Here is a 15783-nt window from a genome sequence, read left to right as displayed (position 1 = left end):
AAAAAAAATAATGAGGTAATTCAATTCTCTTGACTTCCATATTCCTACCTGGGACTATTGCATATTCCCTTTGTAGAAATATTCCATATTCCTGTATATTCCATATTTTTATATATGCTATTATGGAACCCTTCCTACGATATATAAGTAAAACCCGAAGTGTACAGTAGTTATATAATATGCTCCTATCTGGTTAAAATGAACAAAAACCACAAATAAAGCCAACTGGATTGTAAACTAAACTTGGTGAGGACAGTGCTTTCATACAGTTTGTCTTTCTTACATTGAACAGTGAAGACTTCATTAATATTTTTAATTAATTTCAATGAGAAGAAACGTCCTCAGTGATAAGGGAAAGGAAGCAAAGGGCAATGGACAAGTAATCATTTGTTTGCCAACTGGATGAAATCTCACCAAAAGAGAAAGTGAAATCTAACAGTCAAAGATGCTCATGAATTGGCAGACAGCTTTGTTCATATGCTAAAGAAACAGGTATAAGTTGATTAAATCCAAGGTTCCTTATTGATGCCTGCATGTTCTTTTGGAAGATGTATGACTATAAAGCTTGGACCTGGGAAGTACTAACTGTGAAATCTGGCTATTGCCAAAGTAAATATCTGCATGTTTTCCTGTCGAAATGCTCAGTGTGTGTGCTCACTATGCCTCAGTGGGGACGTTATGGCTACAGAGGCATTTATGATATTTTTTCCTTGAAGGCTTTTTTCTAAATAGTATTCAAGTGTGTCAATACAAAAAAATGTTTTCTAGTGTGACAAAGGCCCAGTGATACTAATAACATCAGGAAGCTGTTTTCTTATCCTGAAATCACTATGTTAAAAGCAGTGAGAGTCTTTTCCACTCATCAGAGAGCAGGCAATGGGCTTTTTACAGGACTAGCCTTGACCCTTTGGCTTCATTTCAGATAGACAGATAGACAGATACACAGACAGACAGACATGGAAGATGGATACCTAAACGGTACATAGATAGAGCGGTGGAGAAGTCTGGAATGATGACTACATTTCTCAGCTTCTCTTGTGGTTGAGCAATAATATGTAGATGATATTTTTGTATGGATCTTCCAAGGACCTAAAAGAAGCTGAATCTGCTGGGATTTCTCATCCTTTGGGTCTGATGGCCTGTTAGAAGGCTGCCTTAATGCAGAGATGAATAAGCACGGTCCCTCTCCTCGGGGCATTTATAATGAATTACACATTAAAGGTATGAAACAGAATACAGAAGGAAAGGGAATTGATTCTGTGTGAAGGAAACCCACAAGGCTTCACACAGAGGATGTGATCTAAGCTGGGCTTTACAGAATGGATTACAGCAACAATATCTCAGATTTATTGAAGACTCACCACATGCCAGGCAGTGTATACATGCTTTACAGGCATTATCTCATTTATTCTATGTGACAACCCTGGGAGGAGGGTACTAGGATTATTCCATTTTACAGATGAAGGAACTGAGGGACAAAGAGGTTAAGTGACCTGCCCAAGATTAGAGAGCTAGTAAGTGGCTGAGCCAAGGTCCAAACCTCAGCCCATCTGATGTTCCAAGGCTCAACCCCAGGATTCAGCTGCGTGGTGACTGACGTGGATGGAAGGGCAGGGAGAAAAGTGCTCACTCTCATCATGAACCAGTAATGGTCAGTGTGGGCAATTCAATCCAAACCAGTAGTTACGTAGAGATGAGGCCAGTATTTTCTAAAGTATAGTAGCATATTTGGCAGGACATTCATCTTTTAAGATGCTCTGCAGAGAAAGTAACAAATACAAATAAACGAAAAGACTTATACACACACTTATAGGATGTGTAAAGGTCCTAAGAAGGCCTATGGTAAAAAAAAAAAAAAAGATTAATTTTATTTTATTAAAGCTTGGATTTCTCAAACTTATTTGACCACAGAACTTTTTTTGCATCATAAAAATTGTTGAATGTAAATAAAAGTGGAAAGATCATGTATATACTCATTATCCAGCTTGGGCAACCACTGCTTTTCTGTCATACATGTTCTGTCTCTGACCATTTTGCCCCCTTTCCTTTTTTGCTAAACTATTTTAAAGGAAATTCCAGACAGCGTGATATCCTACCCTTAATTACCTAAGTGCGCATCTCCAAAAAAGGGGGAGATTTTCTTATGTAAAGTGTGATTAGCACACCTAATAAGAGTAGAATGTTCTCTTAATATTTTGTATTCAGTTCATATTCAATATTCCTGATTATCTAAAAAACAAGGCCCCTTTTCTAGTGAAGACGATTGGAACTCTCCGATTATTATATTGACTCAGTTTTATAAGCAAGTGCCAGTACCAAAGAACACATGTTTGAAAAATATACAATCATTGATAGTTCTTTTCTAAAACACCGTTAAAGAATTGAAGGCCTCTTAATAATTCAACCTGAAAAACACTGGGCGGATTGTGTTCAGTCCTTTACCCTCAAGATGTCTCCTGGCTGGCAAAGATACTAATAACTGGATTGAGCCACCTTTTATTTTTCCACTTGACTTTCCAAATGGCAACAAAATAGAATCCTTTTAGCATCCCAGGAATACATATTCTGAGGAACGCATTTTGGGAAAGCTTGATTTAGATAGAACAACCAGTTGAAAGAAGGCTTCACTTGACTTAGCCCTTTTGGTATTGAAGAGCTATAGCTTTGGACTCTGATTATCTAGGTGGGGTTTTTTTTAATTAAAAAAATTTTTTTAAGATTTTATTTATTCATCAGAGACACACAGAGAGAGGCAGAGACACATGCAGAGGGAGAAGTAGGCTCCCTGCAGGGAGCCCGATGGGAATTCCATCCCAGGACCTGAGCCAACCAGGCAAGGCAGATGCTCAACCACTGAGCAACCCAGGTGTCCCCAGGTTCTTTGTTTTTTTAAAGGCATCACATTGTAAAATGGAGGACTTAATAATCAATCCTGGTTTTGACTCCAACTACACTTGTGATACTAAAACATGCACACACATGTCAACATACACATACGCATACAAAATAATACAAACGTTAAAACAGAGAAGCACAGCGGCAAAGTTAAAAATCAGATCAAAACCGTATGAAGCAAGTAACTAGGTTATTCGAGATCTGTTGGAAGGAGATGAATCTAAAAGAGACGCGTGCAACATGGATATGCAAAGTGACACAGTAATAAAACATAAAGCACAACAGCAATTTGGTTTCCCCATCTATGACAGTAGCTAAAATAAACACCTCATACCACTACACTGCCAACGGTATCTTCTAAATTAAAGAACAGAAGAAATGATTTCATTAATTGATGCTTCAATGGCTAGCTAAATATTTATACACCCCACAAGCACTGTACTCAAAATTTACAGTAGCAAAGCAGCCTGCAGCAACCAAAATATTGATTGAGTCATAAAAACTCAAGGTTATTAACCCAAATATCTTCTTGCTTTGTATAAAACTAATTGCTAGACCAGGGAATGCAATTTCTGAAACAATTACCAGGAATGGGGGCTTTAATGACTTTCTCTTACTCTTTGCATAAATAAACAGGAGCTGTCTAATCCAGGACACTGGATGCATTTCCTTGTGCAGCTCAGGGTTAATCAAATGTATTTCTCACCGTGTGTCCAGGTGATTCTTTACCGGACGTTAGACCCGGGACACGTTCCAAGTTTAAAATGTGTGTTCTTGAAACAGTATACATCCTCAGGCCCACGTCGTACCTGGTGGTACATTTTCAACCGTAAAGTTGTGGAAGGAAAACAAATACAAGTGTAAGTCATCAAACAATGAAATGTCTATCTATTATGAAAGCCCAGCCTAGTCATTTGCTGGTTTACGCTGCAGGCAGAAAATCTGGGCCGCTTCGAGGTTGGCTAGGGAAGGTGTCAGGGAAGACTTGGTAGTTACATGTGTTTCTTGCCAGTAGCCAGCCACCCTTCCTCCACATATCTTAGGACACAGTCAGTCCCTACAGAACACGAGGGACAAGAAGGAGTCAAGACCTAGAAGCAGAATTTCCTCCTAGAGTGGGAGGCCCAGCCAGCTGAAGGGGCAGTGAAGGTAGAGGCTGACATCTGGAAGGTGTGGTGTGGGGCAAACTTTGGTAGTGCCGGCAAGGGGTCTGCCTTAGCCAGCCCCACACAGAGCAGTGGAGGTGCCCCCAAAAGACAAACAAAGTATCGCAGCCAGAAAACCTGGCATTGGCGATATTCAGAAATCCGGGAAGATGGTTGTCTACCCAGGGGAGGTAGGTCGGTAGAAGCCAGGATGCAGGCATAGGCTGTAGGGATGACTTACGGGCATGTAGAGGCTCCGGTTATCAGAACAAGACAGAACCACAATGTTTTAGTCGGAGTATAAGCTGGGTAAGGCTGCATAACAAAGACACCCAACACAGCATGCCTCAAATAAGACAGATTCTCATTCCTCTCTCATGAAGCTGCACAGCGGGGAGGACACCACAGCTCCATGAGGCTGTGCGGGGCCCCAGGAACCCTCCTCTGCTCACTGCGGCCACCTCTGTGCCTGAGATGGTCACTCCAGCTGTCGTCTGCTCTCAGCCCCAGCATGCTGACCGGCACCGTGATGGCCTTCTAGGCTGTGGGGAGGGGAAGGAGAACGTGGTGGGTGAGAAACCTTATTGTGAAACCCAGGAAGCAGAAATTACACACATCATTTCTACTCACAGGCCAAATGGCATCACGTGGCCGCTCCCAGGTGTCGGGGGGACTGGGAGATGGAGTCCCAGCAAGGCGGCCACGTGCCCAGCTCAAATCCAGGGAGGAGGGCGCTGGTAGTAGTTTCTTGTGGCTGCCGTAACATATTACCAAAAACTTGGTGATTTAGAACAACAGAAACTTATCCTCTCACAGTTCTGGAGGCCAGATGTCTACCATCAGTATCCCTGGACTGGAATCAAGGTGGGAGGGCGGGTCTCCCTGTGGAAGCCTTCCTTGCTTCCTGCGACCTCTCGTGACCTCTGATGCCTGCCGGCCTCCAGCATTCCGTGATGTGTTCCCCACACCATTCCATTCACCATTCCACTTCTGGAATCAGATTACCTTCTCTTCTGCCCAGGTAAAAATCCCCCTCTATCTCTCTTTTATTTTTTATTTATTTATTTATTTATTTTTATTTTATTTTATTTTTTTTTTTTATAGCTCTCTTTTATAAAGATACATATAATTGCATTTTTTGGGTCCATGCAGGTCATTGAGATCCTTAATCACATTCGCAAAGATCTTTTTTTTTTTTTCCCCCAAGAAAGGTAACACTTAGAGGCTCCAAGGATTAGAACTTGCTCTTTGGGCTGAGGAGGGGGCTGTTACCCAGAGCGTTACAGGGGTACTCGATGCAAAGAGGAAGAAGGAGAAAATGGCCTCAGCATCACTCAGGCATCAGAATCAGGGAACTGGTCAATGCAGGGAACTTCATTCAGTGCTGAGCACCAAAGAATGTGTCTCTGGCTCTTCAGGTTTTCCTGGCTTGTCTAGCCTGGTGTGGAGCTTGAGCTGGGCTATGCCCTGGCTGGGGCCAGTCAGCCCTGGCCATGGGGAAAAGACAGCCACTACGCAAAGGCACAGGGGCCGGGCAGTGTGTGCCTTGAAAACAGAACCACCGTAGCGAGAAAGCTCAGGGACTGCTACCTAAGGGCACGCCTGAGGTCTTGCATCAGTAAATCGGCACTGAAGCCTTGGCGAAGCCCTGTTTGCAGATCACAGCCCCTTAAGACAGAAAGATACCTTTCACCCCCGCCTCCCCTACCCTCCTCACCCCCAAAATGCCCAAACGTCCACATGCTCGTTAGCAAAATGGCGAAACCCCCTTTCACCTACTTCCCCAATGTCACTCCCCAGAAGTAACCACTGTTAACAATTTGATCCTTCCTGGCTTTTCTTTTTCTTCTCCCCAATTTTTCTTTTTGTGTTTATAAACACACACACACACACACACACACACACACACACAGAGGGAAATATAGTGGTTCCTTTTTACGTAAATTGGATTGTGCCAAAAATGTGTTTTATTTATTCACTTAATAATATATCACAGACATCACTGCTTGTCAGTAATAATAATAAATTCAGCGCTCACGCTGTGCTGGGCAAGATGCCAAGCATTTCCCACATTTTTTATGTTATGTCATTCTCACACCACCTTATTAGGTAGGTACTATTATTTTCCCCTCTGAGCGATGACAAGCATTCACAGGTTGCTCAAGGGACGGGCCCAAGGTCACACAGCGGGTGAAGGGCTGAGCTAGGGTTTGAAGCCAGATGGCCACTACCTGGACCTCAATCCTTGCTAGCACCCTTTGCTACCCCGTAGACATCCCTGGAAATGCTGTCAGGCAGCTCTTGCACCGGGAACTAATCAGCTGTTGCACCAGACAAGCTTAACTTTTGCATCACGACCTCTTAGACGTCCCTGGAAACTGAAGTGGTCTCCCTGGGTACTGGATTGCTGGCTGTCTTGTAGAGCACAAGGCTTCGGTGGCCCCAGTTTGTGCGGGGAGGGGGCCCTCTGTTCCATCCCAGCCGTTGCACCTGCCCTGGTCCCAGCCCCTTGACACCTGCCCTTGGTCCCTACTTTCTCTCTTCTCTCTAAAGTTCTCTGAAGCCCTAGTAGGTCTGGCTCAGCATCTGTCACCCCTGCTCAGATAAGCTGGCCAAGGGGCACCTTCTGCGGGGAAAATCTATGGTGGTGAATGAGTTTTTGAGGCTTCCTTGGGGCTCCAACCGGGAACTCCTCCTCTCTGCTGCTACAGGCAGTAGAAAGTCTGTGTAATCGTCAACCTTTCCTTCTGGTCTCCCCGTTGGCGGTGAGGCCCTGGTGCCCGTGAGACCTCTGCTCCCCTTCTGGACCATCACCATGGAAACAGGTGCCACAGAGGAACTACGCCCCCCTTCCCGTCTGTTCACACTTCCTGGGTGCTTACCTTCTAGGGAGCTCAGTCCCTCTCAGTTTCCCCCACTGACCTTCCTACCATTGAAACCTGTCTCGTGCACGTGCAGTGAAAATGGCCTAGAAGGTGGGCCCTCGGCCCCGGGTCTTCGCTACGACAGCAGGACCCCCGCGTGAGCAGCGGTCCCCGCTGATGCCCACAGACGCGGGCGCTGGCGGCTGCTGGTGGGGCAGGGCGGCAATCGCTTCAGAGACTCTGAGGCTTGTGGGCCGATCCGTGGCCTTTGGAAGCTAAGGGCTTGCAGGGGCCGAATGAGTTGCTCTGAGGTGCCAGGATACAAGGCCTCCCTTGGGGTGCTACTTGCGGGGAGCCCCGCTCATGCGCACATCCTTGCCGAAGCTGCCTCCTGGCCTGCCAGCTTGAGGGCTCAGTTCTTTGGCCTAGTTAGTGGCCTCCGGCCTCAGCAACCTGAGGGCCGACAAAGCAAAGAGAGCAAAAGGGTTGCCACAACATTGGTCACACGGACGCCACGGTCTCAGGTGGTGTTTCGGGTGGTTTCTCACAGGCCCGTGGATCCTCCTACCTGCCGAATTCAGATCTCCACAGTGGGACCCACAACGTGTCTTAACAAACCTCCCAGGTAAGTCTGAGGCTGGCTCATGTTTGAGAACCATTCTCCTGTGGTTCTTCTGGATTCTCTCTTTCCCCAGAGGTAACAGGTCCACTTCCCTCACAAGACTAAGGTTCTTTTCCCCCTGGGTAGCTGTGGTTTGTCACTTTGGACAAGGTGGCCAACCCTTGTCAGCCCGTGCCCAGATCTGTCTTGGGCCGGGAGCCAAACTTTTCTGTGCTCTGTTAGGAGAAGTCAGGTATCTACGAACGATAAGAAAGGTGCTTCACGTATGCCCCTCTCGGGGGTACTGGTGTTCTATGAGGTCAGTGATGCTAACAGTGAAGCCTCAGGCTTTGGTTAGGAGAAGGATTTAGGGGAGACAGCACAGGTTTCCTTAAAACCATCATGTTGAGGGATCCCTGGGTGGCGCAGTGGTTTAGCGCCTGCTTTTGGCCCAGGGCGCGATCCTGGAGACCTGGGATCGAATCCCACGTCAGGCTCCCGGTGCATGGAGTCTGCTTCTCTCTCTCTCTCTCTCTCTCTCTCTCTCTCTGTGTGTGTGTGTGTGTGTGTGTGTGACTATCATAAATAAATAAAAAATTAAAAAACAAACAAACATCATGTTGAGAGGGCCCTCTTGTTGTCAGAAAGGGGACCAGACTTTGTAATGCCTCACGTGTACAGTCTCGTGCCACTTAGGCTGAAGTCAGACTTCTGATAACCACAACCTTCTAGAACTCGGGACTGGAGCGGGATCCTGCTGGGGCCAGATCATGAAAGGCCTCGAAAGCCATTTCTAAAAGTTGGTCACCCTAAGAATGATGGAGGAGTCATGGTTGGCTTTTAGGCTTAGGAAAGCCACACTCAGATTTGAATGTGAGAGACAGCTCTGGCTTCCTCGCGAAGAATTGGATTGGGGTGGGGCCGAGTAGGGTCAGAAAGAGTGAATGCTGGAAAACCAGCGAGGAGCACAGGTGAGAGAGCATGGCAGCTTGAGTTAGGGCATGGGCTGTGGGGGTAGTGGGAAGTGGACAGATTCTAGAAATATTAAAGGGGGAGAGGAGAAGGAAAAAGGAGAACGTACCTCCGTCGTACTTACTGTGTGCTAAGAACTGTCCCGAACATTGGCATGTAAAGCCTACAGTGACAGCCTTATGAGGTCTGTACTACTGTGATCCCTGTTTTACAGACAAGGAAACCAAGCCCAGAGAAGCTAAATAACATGGCCAAAGAGTTTCTGACTGGATGGATGTTGGGAGAGAGGGAGGGAGGGAGGGAGGAAAGAGTAAAAGGTGACACTTGGTTTCTGATCTGAGCACCGAGTGGGTATTTGTGCCACTTGCTGGGATGGACAACATGTGAGGAGAAGCAGGTTTTAGGGGGAGGAGAGAGAAGGAGCGCTCCCTTGCACTTGGGTTCGAGAGATGAAGCTCTCCAGCTGTATCTCCTTGGTCTTCTTTCTCAAAAAAGCCCCTGTGATGCGACGTACACATTTTTATCAGAAAGACTTACGATGAAAAAAATATTCAGGTGTTGGGAGGGGTTGAGTTTCAGGAATGTGGAGTTACTGGGACAGATTATTTTTAGGGCCCTTGGGTTCAGCCCACGCTTTAGGATTGTTATCCCTGAATCATGAACGATAAAGCCTTTGTTTTTTGTTTTTGTTTTTGTTTTTTCCATGTGTAGCCACTACCTCAGAGCATTTAATTCTCTTGTTCTGCATGTACAGCCACTTCTCTGCAAAAGGATTCTTCACCCAGGAGACCAAAATGAATCAAGTAAATATGTGTTTAGACAGTTTCTAAAAAATCTGTAGTTTAACCCAAGAGACCTGCAAGGTTGCTGTCTCCTAGGTAAACAGCAATTAAATGGTGTATTAAAATGTATATTATGTACCCGATTGGTCCACGGGGTAATTATGCATTTCAGGAATATTTTGAAACATGTGTTCTGCTTCCCTCAGCACTGTTTCAATCCGTCAAGTAACTGTATACTTAGAACATGTGTTCTGCATAGTAAGAGTGGTTTTATAAACCCCTCGTTAAAGGGAACCAAACTAAAAGGCATTAGCTGCAGACCATTTTTTAGAAGTGTTTATGCCAGCCAAATGTAGACAAAGGAACCCAAAACCCAAGAGGCAAAGTCGGCCGCCCCGGACCCTCCCAGACTGGCTGCAAGAACTCAAGGGCCATCCTGGACGGTGAAGAGCAGATGTTGGGGCTCACTCGGACACCTTCGAGAGTGAGGTTAGAAGATGTCAAAAAAAGCAAACAGGGAGAAGGGTTCAAGCGCAAGCACAAGGGGAAAATTCACACTTGCCCTGAAGAGAATGAGAAGCAGGTGTTGTCTTGGCTGGTTGGCAACTGAGAGGCAGTGGGCCGAGGTCCAACTCCGGCGAGTGCGTCGTGTCTGCCAAGGGGTCGGAGCGGTTGGGCACTGGGGGTCGCTGGGGATGGGGCTGTGGGGGGCACAGGGGGAGAGCGAGCGGCAGGATCCCCGCTCTCAAACCTGAGGCCTGAGGCCCGAGGCCGCTGGGTCATCCAGAGCCGCCGGGGCCGCTGCGCTCCCGGGGCCTCGGCCCTGTTCCCGGGCAGGCGGGGCCGGGGCACTGGCTTCTTCCTGAGCCACTGTGGCGGCGGGAAGGGACCAAGGATGCGCTGCCGCCTCCCTGGGCTGCACCTGCCCAGGCCTGTGGCCACTAACCCGAGGAGCCGGGAGCCAAGGGAGCCGAAGAGCTTGCTGGGCAGGCCTGGGCGGGCAGGGGTGAGGCGGGCTGGGGAGGGTGGCCGGCAGCGGGCGGGCGGGGCGGGAAGCAGAAAGGTGCAGAGGCTCCCGGGGCTGATGGAGGGCGGGGAGGGGCAGGCGGGGCCCTCCCTGTCCGCAGGGCCGAGCGGCCGCAGCCCTCCTTCCTCCTTCCTCCGTGCTGCTAGCCCAGCCGCAGGGCCCATTATTTGGGGACCGGGAATTCCTTGACATTAGTTTTGGACCCCGTCCTAATCAGTTTTAAAGCACGACATAGACGTGTTCGTCTAATGTTTGATGCGTAGGGTCAAGGCTGCTGCGGACCGAGGGAGGCAATGCGCCGCCTGAAATGCCTGGTGGGCCGGGCAGGTGGTACAGGTGCAGCTGGGCAGGTGGTGCAGGTGCAGCTGGGCAGGTGGTGCAGGTGCAGCTGGGCCGCGGCAGGTAAGGCCACCAAGGGGCCCGAGGGCGAGGCTACAGGGACACCTCCGAGGCCATCAGCGCCATCCTGCCCCGGGTGGGGGGTGGCAGGCGGGGTGCAGGCCCTCGTTTGCTGGGCTCACCTGGTCCAGGCCTTCCCGCCCCTGCGCCACACTCCTCAGCCCTGATTCCCACGACGGGGGGCGTGGCGGGGGAGGGCTCTACCTGCTTCATTTGACATCGGGGAGATCTAGCCTGATCCTGGCCTCCCGGGGGACTTCAGTCCTCGGGGCTGCCTGCACCACTACTGGGAGGTGCCCTTGCTGAACTGCGTCTTCTGGGCTCATTCTTCACAGGACTCCGGCTTGTCACCCACCTGACTTTGTTCCTGTCGGGACAGCAAGTTGTGAGCAAAGCAGATTAAAGGAGCCCTGGCAGGGGAGGGGTCAGGGCCAGGACCCTGGAAAGGGCCCGCCCCCCAGGGTCCACTTGGTCACCTGCCGCACGTCCAAGGCCTGCCGGACGCCGCATGGGACACAAGGGGATGTTCACGACCTGCTCTGGAGGTGAGTCATGAGAAGCCACTGCATCAACCAGTCGGGGTTTGCAGAGCATCTGTTCAACGACGTGCTGGACAAGGTCGCTCCTGGGCCCTGGGCCCTGGGCCCTGGGCTGGGGCTGCAAACAAAACAGACCAAAGTCCCTGTCCTTAGGGAGCTCTAGTCCGAGGGGACAAGCAGAAGAATATCTAACATCTATACACGGTAGACAGCAAGACAGGAAAGGGCCGCGTAAGGGGAGGAGGAGCACAGGGAGGATCTGGGAAGGCGATTGCCGAGCACACATCTGAAGGGAGCGCGGCCACCAGGTCGGGGAAGAGATGACAGGCCAAGGAAACAGCAACGTGGGACGGGGAGGCACAGGAGACGGGGGGTGGGCACCGAGTCCAGAGAGGGTGAGGCCAGAACGGGCAATGAAAGGTCTTGAGTGCAAGGGGAAAATGATCCTAATTTTTTAATCAGCTCACTGGCCACTGCGTTGAGAACCGTCTACACAGTTCTTAGGAGAGCAAGGACTGATGCCAAAAGACCAGTTAGAAATCTCCAGAAGTCCCCGAGTTTCTAGCCCTCCTTCGCCTCTTCCTCACCATCTATCTAATCCATCACTGAGGTTTAATGATTCTAACCCGCATTTCCCACTGGCCCTAACCCTAACCCTAACCCTAACCCTAACTTCTCCCTGAACCCCATCGCTGGGAGCCTGGGAGGATCTTCACCCCCCTGGCCTCTCACCCCCCAAGCCTTCTTCACATTGCTGCCAGCGCCGTTGCTTTAAGACACAGGTGGGATAATGTCACTTCTCTAGACAGCTTCGACCATGCCAGACGCTGGGGAGGTGGGAACAGGATCCCGGCCCTTGAGGAGCCCACAGTACAGGAGCAACATACCGAAGCCATGACCTGCTGATGTGTGCCACCAGAGGAGGGCACCAACCTCTGCCAAGGGCGAGAGGAGTGCAGAATGAGTCCTTTGGCAAGGCCCAAGAGGGAGACAGAAGGATGATAAGTACATCAGGCCATAACCGGTGAGGAACAAGTCTTTGGTGGAAAAGAAAAGAACAACATTTGAGGCAGGAAGAACAATCTGGGTCCATTCACTGCAGTCCAGGTTGACGGGCAGACCTGGCACACTGTGGGGGTTCGAGCTCTCAGAAGTGGACTCACATGAGCTGGACTCACAATGGCTGATGTAAACGCTTCAATCTGGGTTTTTAAGAAATAGATTCTTCTTTCTTTCTTTCTTTCTTTCTTTCTTTCTTTCTTTCTTTCTTTCTTTCTTTCTTTCTTTCTTTCTTCATGAGAGAGAGACAGGCAGGGGGAGAAGCAGGCTCCATGCAGGGAGCCCGATGCGGGACTTGATCCTGGGTCTCTGGGATCACGGCCTGGGCTGAAGGCAGTGCTAAACCGCTGAGCCACCCGGGCTGCCCTAAAAAATAGATTCTGTATTTTTTAAAGCACTTTTAGATTCATGGCAAAATGGACAGAGATTTTCCATATACGCCCTGCCTCCTCATACACACTGCCTGCCCTACACCAAAATCCTGCACCAGAGTGATACATGGGTCACCCTCTAGGAGCCTATATCAACACATGATGATCACCTGAAGTCCCGAATTTCCCTTAGGGTTCACTCTTGATGTTGTACGTCCTATAGGTTTTGACAAATGTACGATGACACTCGTCCACCATCACAGGGTCACACAGAGTAGTTTCACTGCCCTAACATCCTCTGTGCTCCTCCTATTCATCCCTCCCTCCCCACAACCCCTGGCCACCACCATCATTTTAATGGGTCCATGGTTTTGCTTTTTCCAGAATGTCACAGAGCTGGAATCATACCCTACCATACCTGCTTTCTCAGGTTGGCTTCTTTTAGTTAGTAATATGCATCTAAGGTCACTCCCTGTCTTTTCAGCACCAGATAGTACTCCACTGTCTGCATGCACCACAAAAAAAAATTTTTTTAATTCATTGACCTACTGAAGGGTGTCTTGGTTGCCTCCAAGTTTGGGCAATTCTGGATTAAGACTGCTAGACACAGGACAGCCCCGGTGGCCCAGCGGTTTAGCGCTGCCTTCAGCCCGGGGCATGATCCTGGAGACCCGGGATCGAGTCCCACATCAGGCTCCCTGCATGGAGCCTGCTTCTCCCTCTGCCTGTGTCTCTGCCTCTCTCTCTCTCTCTCTCTCTGTGCCTTTCATGAATAAATAAAATAAAATCTTAAAAAAAAAAAGACTGCTAGACACATTCCTGTGTACGATTTTGTGGGGATACAGGTCTTCAACACATTTGTGATGGTCTTTGAAATCCCCTCCTTTTCCTCTCTGACACTGTCCACTCCCAGTCCTCCTAAGGGGTAGACTGCCCTTCTTTCATCTCTGAGAGACTGTGAGCTCTCCTCATTAAGTTATGAGTGGTGATTCCATACCATTCTTTATTAATTTGAAAAATATAAAGAGCTTACTTCATACAGGGCAGCATGCAGAGCTTCTTTCCCTGAAGTCTCTGTATAACTTCAGAGGAGGTTTTGCGGGCTGCTAAGCACTGATGAGAGAAATAAAAATTAGAAGGGATCCTGTCCTCAGAGAGGCCTTCCCAGATAGCTCTCTCTAAAAAGAGTCTCTCCTCCCAAACACACGGTGCTCTAATTTATCCCTTTGTTGATTTTCTTCCTAACACATCAGTGCTTGTCACTGTTTGCTGTTTGCTTAGTTTTTGTCCTCCTGGACTAGGATAACATACTCAGGGAAGGCAGAGACAGTAGATCTCCTGTCACTGCATCATCTCATGCCCCAGGACACATTATGTAGTATATCTGAGGTTCCTGGTATATATTTAGTGGTCAAATTTTTGTTTGTTTTTTCAAAGATTTTATTTATTTATTCATGAGAGACACACAGAGAAAGGCAGAGACACAGGCAGAGGGAGAAGCAGGCTCCATGCAGGGAGCCCGACGTGGGACTCGATCCCATGACCCTGGGATCATGACCCAAGCCAAAGGCAGATGCTTAACCACTGAGCCACCCAGGTGCCCCGGCTGAATTTTTTAAATTAATGGAATGAATGAATGAATCATTTGTCGGATGCAGTTCTTCCTCTCATCATAGGTAAGGGGGGCCTCTTCTGAGGGGTCTGGGACCATGTCCTCAGGCCACTGTCATTGCAGAAAATAGATGATGATGTCCACCAAACACATGCCAGAGTCTCTTCTTTCTCCTGCTCCTCTTCCCCAAACAATGCTACTTCTCTTGTGTGGGTTCTTAGTCTATACCATACAATTAATCACAGTTGTTCTAATAATTCAAATGTGTCTTTTTTATGCTCATGACACATTTTCATATTCCTGAGGATTTAGGAATCCAAGCCGTAGACCTTCCTATTATCTCTTGGTATGGCAAGACCACCACTTTGAGCCACATTTATTTATGTATTTATTTAAGATTTTTATTTTTAAGAACTCTCTACATGCAATGTGGGGCTCAAACCTACAACCCCAAGATCAAGAGTCACAGACTCTACTGACTAAGCCAGCTAGGCACTCCTCAAATTCCTGAAAATCTGGTTGTGCACTTGAAAAGTTGAAAAGATTCAACGAGGGCCTAAAGAAGTGAAGAGTGATTGCAAAGCAATGTCTCCCAGTAACCATAAAATTATCTACAGTTCCCACAGAAGTCTCCCCCCCGGCTGTGCATCTATCTCTAGGCTGGCACTGGATATAACTTCTCTAGCATTTAACACATTTCCAGCAAGTTGTACAGAGGTCTATAGCAAGCTGCAATATTTGTTGACTAACATTGTCGTAGGGATTGCACGTCCTGTTGTACCCAAAGTACATTTCACACGTTATTCTGAACTCATCCACCTGTGCGGGCTCTGCAGCCCATCGCTCGTCCATCGGTGTGCTGGTCTCTTGTCTGTCAGTCTTCTGACCCGTGGCTTGAACCAGATGCAGGAGAGCCACCACTGACGCATATGGGGTCCTGCTTGCTCTGTTCCACGCGTCCCTGGGAAGGGGAGCTATGTAACTCTGCAGATGCGTACAGTGGTGTCGCGTCTTCTCTTCAGCGTACTGCTGTCAGGCAAAACTGGCTATTTCTCTCCGGCTGTGTAAGCTGAAAAGGGTGGAAAAGGGAAACTGAGGATAAGCCGGATTGGCCTGGGCCAAAGCAGGAACTGTTCCAAAATCAGGCACAGCCATTGGGCACGGTGGCCACACACAACAATCGGAGTGAAAGAAGATTAAAGGCCAAGCTCAGCCAAGGGTCTGAGTGAGCTCCCAGAGCGTCTCCGCCCACCTGCTGTCTCCTAGGAAACCCATCACCAGGGCCCTCTAATTGTAATGAGGTGAGACCCAGAGGTAAGGCACGACAGAGCCAATGGGGGCAGGATATTCTGTGGTCAAGACACAGTGGCCATGAGGCAGGGTGAGGAGATGCCTGGGCAGGGGGTTAGAGTAGGGAAGGTTCTAGGGCTAAAGAAGAGGGTATATTAGGGCTTAGATCACACACCACATCGCTGAGCTGAGTTGTCTGTGGCTGGTGAGGAGCTCCCTGACAGGAA

At 48.6% G+C, this 15783-nt stretch overlaps 1 long non-coding RNA gene across 1 annotated transcript; it reads right to left on the bottom strand.

The window, feature by feature from the left end:
* Positions 1-9600: 9600 nt before the first annotated feature.
* On the bottom strand, positions 9601-11324 carry LOC144323106 (uncharacterized). Its single transcript, XR_013388640.1, has 3 exons — positions 11162-11324; positions 10890-11052; positions 9601-9911 (listed from the first exon to the last, which is right to left on the bottom strand). It is a non-coding gene; the product is annotated as an uncharacterized LOC144323106 (long non-coding RNA).
* Between the last annotated feature and the right edge of the window lie 4459 nt (positions 11325-15783).

This window comes from Canis aureus, chromosome 11 (genome assembly GCF_053574225.1).
Source record: "Canis aureus isolate CA01 chromosome 11, VMU_Caureus_v.1.0, whole genome shotgun sequence".
In the NCBI taxonomy this organism is placed as follows: domain Eukaryota; kingdom Metazoa; phylum Chordata; class Mammalia; order Carnivora; family Canidae; genus Canis; species Canis aureus.
The sequence above is the reverse complement of the archived record's forward strand: the minus strand, read 5'-3'. Positions and strand labels throughout refer to the sequence as shown.